At 44.8% G+C, this 12,016-nt stretch overlaps 2 long non-coding RNA genes across 2 annotated transcripts; one reads left to right on the plus strand and one right to left on the minus strand.

The window, feature by feature from the left end:
* Positions 1-756: 756 nt before the first annotated feature.
* Positions 757-2,173, minus strand: LOC307022445. The gene is made up of 2 exons (XR_013803394.1): positions 1,075-2,173; positions 757-856 (listed from the first exon to the last, which is right to left on the minus strand). It is a non-coding gene; the product is annotated as an uncharacterized lncRNA (long non-coding RNA).
* Positions 2,174-2,697: 524 nt separating this feature from the next.
* LOC307021545 lies at positions 2,698-5,119 on the plus strand. The gene is made up of 2 exons (XR_013803177.1): positions 2,698-3,664; positions 3,885-5,119. It is a non-coding gene; the product is annotated as an uncharacterized lncRNA (long non-coding RNA).
* Positions 5,120-12,016: the final 6,897 nt, after the last annotated feature.

Here is a 12,016-nt window from a genome sequence, read left to right on the forward strand (position 1 = left end):
TGGAAATCTCCTCCTCCTGGAACAATTCTACACCCAGCATATGCTCCCTGTGTTGGCCAGTAGAGAGGAGGACATTTAAATAAACATACTCTTAACACCCTCGGACTCTGCGTTGTGTTTCGTATGTGGGATGGGGTGTTATGCAGAGGGGAGGAAAACAGGACACAGCAGATTGGTATTGTGGTGGAGATGCTGAGCAGTTATTTAATTGTTGCGTGTAATTATTATTATACTGCGTGCTTCTTAGTTATTCCATCTTTTGCTGTAACATGGATCTGTATGTAACTATATTTACTTGTTATCTACCACACTTCCTTCTACATCATACACCATCATTATACATGATGGTGTATATAGGATATATATTTATTTGTATACATATCTTTAATTGTATAATTTAATTTTTCGTATTTGGGATTTCTCTTTTGTCCACTCAAATACACTTGGCCCTTTCTCTTTTCCATGTGGAAAATGGCAGCTGCATATTCTGCTTTTCTCATCTGCTCCCTGTCTGCTCATCTACGATGAGACAATTATATAATGAATTACTAATAATCATTTAAACCTGCTATTACCAATATTTCACAAATTCTTCATGTAAACTTAAGAGTACAGCTGTATGTCAGCTTTGCTTGGTTCATCTTACTGGGGGGGGGGGGGGGGGGGGGGCTACATGGATGTCAGTGCAGTCCACAATAATTTTGCAGCTGAAGGCAGAATGAATTTATTATTGACTCAGAATGAAGCACAACTTCATGTCATACAATACATTGACTTTATTTGTAATCGTGTAAAAAAATATGAATATTGATTAGCAAGCAGGACCTGCAGGAACAGAGAATGGTGATGGATGGAGCTGGGAAGAGAGAAGAATAAAGAAAACAGATCAACTTTATTAACGGATATTAAAAATTCAATTTCAAAACAAGTTGCCGCTCCTACAGTTTTCTAGTATGTAAAGATGATTTCACATGACCTATGCAAAATATCACACTCAATACATGTGTCTCTGAGGGGTGCATTGTGCCTTTGATGTATATAAATAATATACCATAACCAAATACTATTACGTACAGTGGAAATCAGGTTGCCAGAGCAGGTCAGACCAGTGTGCATGTTCCTCAGGGTCTCAGCAGTTACAGGTGAGGTAAAGAAAATAAAAGAGAAAAAGGTCAGTAACAACACTTTAAAGTAACAACACTGAATAATTATCTCTTTTAATAATTTTCTCTCAGTAATCACTCAACTACTGTCTTTCCAACAAACAGATTGACTCACTCTCACTATCATCACAATGAAACACGTCCAGAAGAATGTCATGCAAAGCTGCCTGCCTTCCTTCCTTCGACTCTCCCTGAACTGCCTGATCTTTTAATGGTCAATGTTAACCATTTGTGCAGATAGCATTAAGTAGAAAAGATCGCTGATACTAATGTGGCGTTAGCCTACCTCCCGCCCCCTTAGCACCTGGTGGAGGGGGCGATAGGCTACTCTTCAAATGTTTCACAAAATACTTACCATCATGACTACTCTTACTGTTTAACATTTTGGTTTACTTCATGTTAAGGCTAATACAAATGACAAGGCTAAGTAATGTAATATAATGCTAACTAACATGCTCGCTACTAGCTAGGTAGCTAACTTGACTATGTTCCATGCAAAACATGTACTGTATATTACCTGATATGTTTGGTCCGACGACTCCTGGTCCTTTCATCAGACGGGAAGCGATAGAACGAGCAAGTGGTATGATCTCTTTTGTGATTACAACCTGGTACAAAGCACACAGGCATCTTGTAAAAGTGAATTTATTGGAGCAATCTCTTATATTTATTGGAGGGAATAAATCAGTCTTCTTCTTCCTCTTTGCTTTGCGAGTCACAACCAGTCTTGGAGCATTATCGCCTATGACATCACTTACGCGACCCAGAATGCATTTGGGATTTGTAGTCTTTCTAGTTGCGTATTATTCATAGTCTTATATTTCAGCATTTTTACGACAAACTGTGACTTTTTTTGCATGGAAATGATTGTTTAAGACTGACAAACATCATATGTGTCATTCGTGGCACAATTCAAACGGGATCAAAAGATAACTTTTCTCTCTCCATTGACTTCAATGTATAATTTTCCGCTTCCGGGGTCCCATGGAGGCTCCCGGAAGGGGAGGGACTTCGCCTCTCTATAGAATTGTAAGTTACTTTTCACAACAAGTCAGTATCCCTCCGCGTCTGAGAAAAAGAGTATACCGTTGTGCTGAAAAGCAAACTGCCTGTTTGTTACTTTCGTTGCAGTTGTATGTCTTAAGTGTAATTTGGCATGCTTTTATTTTGAAGGCGAGTTAACGCTGTTGACGGGAAGTTGTTGTTGCTATGGAAACAAGAAAAGTTTCACAGCGGGCGGACTTGTCATAAAGTCCGCGATAATAACACCCACCCATTTAGAGGGAAGATATAATTGGTCAATTGTACTGTCATTTGACATTACTCTCTTGTTCAGTTACTAGAGTAACACCTACGTCACTTCCAGGAAAAAATTACGGCCCCGCCCACTTTTGGGGGAAAACAACGCTGTCATTTGAATGGCGGTCTGTTACGTTCCCTATAGAGAGGCGAAGTCACGCCCATCTACTTCCGGTCCATGGGACCCCGGAAGCGAAAAATTATACATTGAATTCAATGGAGAGAGAAAACGTATCTTTTGATCCCGTTTGAATTGTGCCACGAACTACACATATGATGTTTGTCAATCTTAAACAATCATTTCCATGTCAAAAAAGTCACATTTTGTCGTAAAACTGTTGAAATATAAGACTATGAAAAATACGCGACTACAAAGACTACAAATCCCAAATCACATTCTGGGTCGCGTATGTGATGTCACAGGCGATAATGCTCCAAGTGGTTGCGACTCGTAATTAAAGCGAAGAAGAAGATTTCATAACTGATTTATTCCCTCCAATAAATATAAGAGATTGCTCCAATAAATTCACTTTTACAAGATGCCTGTGTGCTTTGTACCATGTTGTAATCACAAAAGTGATCATACCACTTGCTCGTTCTATCGCTTCCCCTCTTATGAAAGGAACAGGAGTCGCTGGATCAGACATATCAGGTAATATCATAGGTAATATACATGTTGTGCATGGAACATAGTCAAGTTAGCTACCTAGCTAGTAGCGACGAGTAGCGAGCACGTTAGTTAGCATTACATTACTTAGCCTTGTCATTTTTAGTAGCCTTACCATTAAGTTATTATTTTATTAGATGAAGTACACCAAAATGTTAAACAGTAAGAGTAGTCATCATGGTAAGTATTTCGTGAAACATTTGAAGAGTGGCCTACTGCGCCCTCCACCGGGTGCTAAGGAAGCAGTTCAGGGAGAGTCGAAGGAAGGCAGGCAGGCAGGGAGCTTTGCATGACATTCTTCTGGACATGTTTCATTGTGATCACAGTGAGGGTGAGTCAATCTGTTGGTTGGAAAGACAGTAGTTGAGTGATTACTGAGAGAAAATTATTAAAATAGATAATTATTCAGTGTTCTTACTTTAAAGTGTTGTTACTGACCTTTTTCTCTTTTATTTTCTTTACCTCACCTGTAACTGCTGAGACCCTGAGGAACATGCACACTGGACTGACCTGCTCTGGCAACCTGATTTCCACTGTACGTAATAGTATTTGGTTATGGTATATTATTTATATACATCAAAGGCACAACGCACCCCCCAGAGAGACACATGTATTGAGTGTGATATTTTGCATAGGTAATGTGAAATCATCTTTACATACTAGAAAACTGTAGGAGCGGCAACTTGTTTTGAAATTGAATTTTTAATATCCGATAATAAAGTTGATCTGTTTTCTTTATTCTTCTCTCTTCCCAGCTCCATCCATCACCATTCTCTGTTCCTGCAGGTCCTGCTTGCCAATAAATGCTTTATTTTTTTACAGTTACAAATAAAGTCAATGTATTGTATGACATGAAGTTGTGCTTCATTCTGAGTCAATAATAAATTCATTCTGCCTTCAACTGCAAAATGATTGTGGACTGCACCGACATCCATGTAGCTGCCCCCCAGTAAGATGAACCAAGCAAAGCTGACACTCAACCTACAGCTGTGCTCTTAAGTTGACATGAAGAATTTGTGAAATATTGGTAATTATTTGGAAAAAATGACTGACGATGCAGAAAACTTTTTTTATTTAGGAACAGTGGTCAGGTGAAGCATTTATCACTACATATGTGTCACACTTAAAAGGCCAAACACACTGGCCAAACACACCTCGTTTACAACTCCCCAGTTGACAGCCATGACTCCGTCTAAATTGTACCCCCCAAGCACCCTCTTCATGAGGGACGCGCATGGAGTGGATGAAAGTCCCGACCTCAGCACAGCACCAAAATTGCTGGCTGTCAACCTGCCCTGCCTGTGTAACTGCCACTGAGGATGTGTCCGCTGTCCTACGGTGGCTGTCTGGATGGCAGCTTGCTGGTCTCTGCTCAGTCGCATTGAGCCAAGAATTGCCTCAAGCCCCCGACCCCCACGCTCCTTCACCAGCTCCGGCACGTTGAAAATGGCCTGATGTTGAGGCTGCAGCTCTGGCTCAGGTGACAAAAGCCATGCCATGCCACGCTGCGCCCCTCAGTGCAGACCTGAACCATTCTACTTCCTCAGTGGCGATGTCTCTGGCCAGTGGGTTGTATGTCTCCTCTTGCTGTTGGTAGAGTTGAGACACCGGCTGGACTACTTTTGAAGTGCCAGGCTTCCTCCACTGGCACTCAACTTCTGTGGAGCTGATCTGCCACCTGGCAAATATTGCCAATGCTGCAGCGTGGCTGCATTTGTACATCCCCCGTGCACAACCACAGACAGCGCTCTGCATCACGCCATCCTCTCCCATGTAGATCTGTACAAATAAAGTAAGTACCATGTTTGTTAACATGCTATAATAGATTGAATGAGCAATACAAGGATGGTCCAGATCTGGGGGTGGGAGGGTTTATTTTTCCATAGTTTTGTCCTCTTGTCTGATTGTTGTTGTTTGTTTTTTCTGAATTTTTTGTAATTTGTGTTGTATTGGTTGTGATTGTACATTGTATTTTTTTAAATGTGTATTACATTTTTGAAAAACATTTGATCAACAAAAAAGGATTTGGTCAGGATCTAGACTCAGTGTGTAGTTTATGAATTAATCAATGCTCTCCACATTAGGAAAACATACCAGTGTACCAGAGGGAGTCACACAGCTGTGCCTAGATAACCAAACAAATTGGCAAGATAACCAAAATCCTTGAATCTACACACAGCAAATAAACTCAAATGACACAACGAGATGTAAAAAGGAGATCACACATATAGTCGATATAAAACTGTCCGCTTCAATCTGAAGAGCAACTAAAACAAAACACGGAGGTGTACCTTGTTCTTGTGAACACTAATGTTATCCACAGCATACACACCCGTATACAGTACACCCGTTCTAGGTTCTGATTGGCTCTCTAGGTTGGCATTCTAGCTTCTGACTGGCTGTCCAGGTTGTCAATCACAGCCGTGGTTCATATTATGCTAGTCGACTCGTAACATCGCTAAACTTTTTTTCTTGACGGTTTTCTCAGTCAACTAATGCTATTGATAACAGTAACATAAGTTAACACAGCCCTGCACACTGCAGTCATTATATGCCGGGTCTGTGGTTCATCATCTTCTTTTTCATTCTCCTCCTTATTGACTGACATTAACCCGTAAACATTGCACTCATATTACTCACCGAAACCTTGTAAAGCCGGTCCCGCATGCTGGCTCTTACAGAACCGACTAACTCCCCTTTCGTGTATGTACAGCTCTCAACGTGCCCAGACTTGTAGTGATTTTCACCTCGTTTTATACTTTTATTCTCATTCTGAAAGAATGAGGTGAAATGTGCCAACGTGACGGTCATCTTTGTGTTGGTGACGCGTATTGTGCGGGACCAGAGACATGTAGTTCACTGAGCGGCTTAACACAAACAAATTTGTTACTTGACAGTTTTACGACACATTTTAATTTTTTTGACTTGCAAAATGTTCTTTTAAATTGACAAACATCATATGTGTCATTCGTGGCACAATTTAAACGGGATCAAAAGATACGTTTTCTCTCTCCATTGAATTCAATGTATAATTTTCCGCTTCCGGGGTCCCATGGAGGCTCCCGGAAGGGGAGGGACTTCGCCTCTCTATTGGGCTAGGGGAGCCAAAGGGGAAATAACACGACCAGAGTGGTATTGGTAATAATTATAAGTGGTTTTATTACACCAAGAGAGAACTTTAACAAGGAAGTTTATAAACACAACAAAACCCTCCCGTTACACGGGGTACAAATGGTGACTCAAGAAGCTGCTCACACACACACAGTTGTAGCTGGTCTACAGGTGCTACTCACCTGGGTCTAAGCTAATACTTGTTAAACAGATCACAACAGCTGGTCAACAGGTGCTACTCACCTGGGTCTAAGCTAATACGGGTTAAACAGATCACAACAGCTGGTCAACAGGTGCTACTCACCTGGGTCTAAGCTAATACGGGTTAAACAGATCACAACAGCTGGTCAACAGGTGCTACTCACCTGGGTCTAAGCTAATACGGGTTAAACAGATCACAATATTACACAATACGAAGCTACAACACTCTACTTGCACTCGGCTAAGTATCTGCGGATTACAGGGGGAGCTAACAGTATAACACACACAAGAAGTATCGCAATGCTAGAGGCGTCTGTCTCCCAACACAGAGCCTCCCGAATGATCTCCGTTCCCAGCCTTTGTACTCCTCCCCCCCCCGGGGAATGTGCCGGAAAGGGCGGCGATTGGATAACGTCTCATCCAATCACCTCTTCGGATGCAGCGAGGGCGGGACGTCTGCGGCTGTAACACCCCCTCCCTTAAGACAAAACCCCACAGGGTTTTTGATGAACCATACCCCACAACATAACGAACACAGAACACATCACTACAGTCTGGACAGAGCATCTGCAAACACGTTCTCTGAACCCTTTTTGTGTCGGATCTGCAGGTTGTAGTCTTGGACGATCAGAGCCCACCGCATGAGACGCTGGTTGTGATTGTACATGCGGGACAAAAAGACAATGGGATTATGGTCGGTAAATACTGCAACTGGCAAAGAACTAGATCCGACATAAACTTCAAAGTGCTGGAGAGCTAACAACAAAGCAAGGGTCTCCTTTTCAATGGTAGAGTACCGGACCTGATGTTTGTTGAACTTACGGGAGAAGTAACAGACAGGATGATCCACTCCATCCGCATCCTCCTGCAGTAACACAGCACCGGCCCCCACTGCACTGGCATCCATCTCTAGTGTAAAGGGCTTAGCCAGATCGGGAGCAGCGAGCACAGGAGCGTGACTTAAGAGTGTTTTTACGCATTCAAATGCATATTGGCACTCAGGGGTCCAAACGTAGTCCGCCTTGGGACTTATCAAATTAGTTAGCGGTTGGGCTACAGTGGAAAAGTTGCGACAGAAACTGCGGTAGTAGCCTGCCATGCCGAGGAAACGGCGGAGGTCACTCCTGGTGCCGGGCACCGCACATTCAGTCACCGCAGCAACCTTAGCTTCCACTGGTCGGACTTGGCCTTGCCCAACCTGCTTCCCTAAGTAGGTGAAAGTAGCTTTCCCAAACTCACACTTGGCCAGATTCAAAGTAAGAGATGCTTGTGCGAGGCGGGTGAATACCTGACCCAATATCTGCATGTGCATCTCCCAGGTGGGAGTGTACACAATGAGATCATCTAAATACGCATTACAGTTATTTATTCCTGATAATACAGTATTCACCAGTCTCTGAAAGGTGGCAGGAGCGTTACACATACCGAAAGCCATGACGGTGTACTGTAGGAAACAGTCAGGCGTAGCGAAGGCGGAGATTTTCGACGCACGGTCTGTTAAAGGTACCTGCCAATAACCTTTAAGCAAATCCAATTTACTGACGTATTTGGCGGAACCTAAATTGTCGATGCAGTCCTCCATTCTCGGCAATGGATAGCCATCGGGCACCGTAACAGCGTTCACTTTACGGTAGTCCGTGATAAAGCGCGGAGAACCGTCAGATTTAGCCTCTACTAGGCACGGGAAGCACCATGGACTAGAGCTCTGTGTAGCTAAGCCATTAGCTACCAGATATTCCGCCTCCTGTTTCATAAGGGCGCGCTTGGTCGGATTTGCACGGTACGGGTGCTGCTTAATCGGCCTCGCGCCTTTTACATCGATGTCATGCGTTATCACATTAGTTTGTGTCGGGACATCCTGAAAAAGGCACGAGAATTGAGCCACTAACTGGGTTATGTCATGCTGCTGCTCCGCCTGCAGATGACTTAACGTAGTGGGCAGTGTCTCTATCATCTCCGAGTTACATAACCGGGCACCCGGCTGGTGATGGGAACGCATCACCAAACCGTCATCAGATGGGCCGGAACTATCTGTAACAATTCATGCGGAAGCAGCTACTCTTTGATTACCCAACCCCCCAGACTGGCTGTCAGCAGCGAAGCGCGAATGATAACGTTTCAACATGTTGACATGGCAAACGCGCGTTTTACGTCGTCTCTCCGGAGTGCAAATAACATAATCGGTGTCACTAAGACAGTCACGGATTTCGTACGGCCCGAGGAATTTAGCGGAGAGCGCAGCACCAGGGATAGGCAATAATGCAAGAACCTTTTCCCCTATCTCAAAATGCCTAGGAACAGCGGCACGGTCATAATTACGCTTCATGACAGCCTGTGAAGCGGAGAGCGACTCTCTAGCGAGTGAATTTGCCCGGTGCAGGCGCTCACGAAACTGACTAACGTAATCCAATACGTTCTTATCTGGAGGAGTATCAGCCGAGAGAAACTCATCATGTAAGATTTTAAGGGGGCCGCGGGGCGTATGGCCGAAAACGAGTTCCGTGGGGCTGAATCCTAACGATTCCTGAACAGCTTCACGAGCTGCGAACAAGAAGAAGGGAATTCCCTCATCCCAGTTTTTTTCCGTTTCCAAACAGTACTTCCGCAGCATGCTTTTTAGGGTCTGATGCCACCGTTCCAACGCACCCTGCGACTCTGGGTGATACGCGCTGGACTTAACATGTTTCACTTGTAGTGTTTGGAGGACCTGTTTGAACAACTTGGATTTAAAATGTGTCCCTTGGTCACTCTGAATTACCCGCGGTATTCCAAATGTGGAAAATAATTTTGTCAACACCTTAACTATAGCGGCGGAAGTAATACTATGCAGCGGAATAGCTTCAGGGAAACGAGTAGACGTACACATGATGGTGAGCAAATACTGTTGACCCGTTTTCGTACGCGGTAAAGGGCCAACACAATCTATCAACACCCTGTCAAAGGGCTCACCTATAGCCGGTATGGGATGTAACGGAGCTTGCGGAATTTTTTGGTTAGGCTTACCGACAACCTGGCACACATGACAGCAACGGCAAAAGCTAGAGACATCCTTCTTTAAACCTGGCCAAAAGAAATGTTTGAGAACGATCTGATAAGTTTTACTCACGCCCAAGTGTCCCGACCATTTACTCTCATGCGCTACAGATAGTACATGTTGACGGTAGGGCGCCGGCACAACTACCTGATGCGCTACACTCCAGTCAGCTTCAGCCGTAGCAGTGAGGGACCATTGGCGCACTAATATCTCCTTATCCAGCACATAAGCTACCTTCTCACCCCTTGCTTTGCTATTACTCACCACCTGCTCGAAACACTTCGCAAGCGTCGGATCAGCCCTCTGCGCAGCGAGTAAACGCTCTTGGGTTACCGGGAGTGTCGAACCGTTAACAACTGGGCCGGCAGGTTGCACTGGCGCAGTGGCCACGGCAGGGGAAAGGGGAACCACAACTTCTGATCGTTTCTCCGGCATCTTGTCATCTGTAAACAGTGTCCCAAACATAGTATCATTTAGAGACACATCTGAGTCACTCTTACGCGCCTGCGCACGGGTGACAGCACAAATGGGGAAAATGTGGGCATTTGTTACCTCAGGCAGTACAGCCTGCGGAGAATCCAATATTTCAAGCGCAGGAGTTACCTTACCTCCTGCAATGTCATTTCCCATTAAGAAAACTATACCACGTATGGGTAATGCTGGGCATACAGCAACAGGGAAGAATCCAGTAATTAATCTAGATTGTACATGTACATTGTGTACGGGCCGGGGCACATAACCCATTTCAATGCCACATAATATTGATCCATATCCACACGCTGATTGGTCGGAGAATGGCAGGGCAGATGCAACAATCACCGACTGGGAACCTCCAGTGTCTCGTAGGATGCGGATGGGTCTCTGATCATCCGACTCACCTGTTAACGATATCAATCCCTCAAACACAAAAGGCTTAAAGCAGGGATCTATTTCTTCATCATGGTCGGAGGGAGGAATATTGGGTGACTCCGCATTAATTAACCCAATGCCTTTCGGCCGGGTCAGACTTGGTGGTTGCTCCTTACGTTTACGAATCATGCAGCTAGCAATAACATGTCCAAACTGATGACAATAGTGGCACTCCCTCTCCTCTCTTGTTACCCTATACACATTCCCCGGCTCAGAGGGTGCAGCAGACGCGCTGGGTGCCCTCTCAGTAGCGACAGGGGAAAACACAGTTTTATGCATCAACACATATTCGTCAGCCAGTACAGCAGCTGCGGAGAGCGACTGTACTCTCTGTTCGTTTATGTATCCCACAATGCGGTCTGGCAACCCCCTTTTAAATTCTTCCATGAGAATTAATTCTTTCAGAACAGAGTACTCTGCAGCGTTACACGAGTCAATCCACTTCGTAAATAACATCCCTTTTTCCCTGGCAAACTCAACATGGGTTTGATTAAAACCCTTTCTATGGTTCCTGAACTTCTGCCGGTAGGCTTCGGGAACTAGCTCGTACACCCTAAGTATGGCACGCTTAACCAGGTCGTAACTTAAGCTGTCCTCTAACGAAAGAGCAGAAACTGCCTCTTGAGCTCTCCCGTGAAGCCTACACCGCACTAACAGCGCCCAGGCTTCAGCCGGCCACTGTAGTGCCGCTGCAAGGTGTTCAAACGCACAAAAATACGCATCCACTTCAGTCTCGAGGAAAACCGGCACTAATGCTACATTTTTCCCTACATTGAAGGCAGGTGGATGAGAAGGAAGTGGAAAGCTTTCTCTAGGATTGCAAATAACACCAGATGCGCGCAGTTCGGAGTCTAGCTCCATCTGCCGTATCCGGACTTCCTTATCTGCTTCGATTCTTTTCATTTCCTTATCGGCTTCGATTTTCTTTACCTCCAACTGAAACTGATACTGCCTGTCTTGCTCCCTGTCTTTTGCCTCTAACTGAAGTTGCCTGTCTTGTTGCCTGTCTTTTGCTTCTAACTGAAGTCGGGCGAGGCGGACTTTAAGTTTATTCCCTTCCCGGGAATCTGTACTACCAACCGGAGAGGGTGGACATTTACGAGGCGGCCTGAGCAGTGCTTCACACGGCTCGCCCCCCTCGCTGCCATCACTCTTTTCTTGGCTAAATGTAAACTCCGCCGCCTGCCTCTGATTTAACGGGTCTTCAGTTAAGGCATTAGACCCCGGGAACTCAGCGGGCACAGCCAGTACTAGTAATTCCCTTCTCACCATCTCATCCCCCACCAATGCCTTCAATTCTTCGTTTAACATCTGCCGACTCACCACAAGACTGAAGTGCCGTGCTATTTCTATCAAGTCGTCCTTTTTACACCGGTCCAGCTCCTCATAGGACGGCCAAACTAAGAACGACTCTAAGGCGAAGGCCGCCATTCTCGGGTGTACTGCCCACCCGTATTTACAAAAGTGTTTGTTGCTATAACAAAACCACCTATAACCCCAGGGATTCTATTCAAAGTATCCCGGACGAGCCCCCACGTGTTACGTTCCCTATTGGGCTAGGGGAGCCAAAGGGGAAATAACATGACCAGAGTGGTATTGGTAATAATTATAAGTGGTTTTATTACACCAAGA

The sequence above is a fragment of the Notothenia rossii genome (genome assembly GCF_949606895.1).
Source record: "Notothenia rossii genome assembly, chromosome: 10".
Classification (NCBI taxonomy): domain Eukaryota; kingdom Metazoa; phylum Chordata; class Actinopteri; order Perciformes; family Nototheniidae; genus Notothenia; species Notothenia rossii.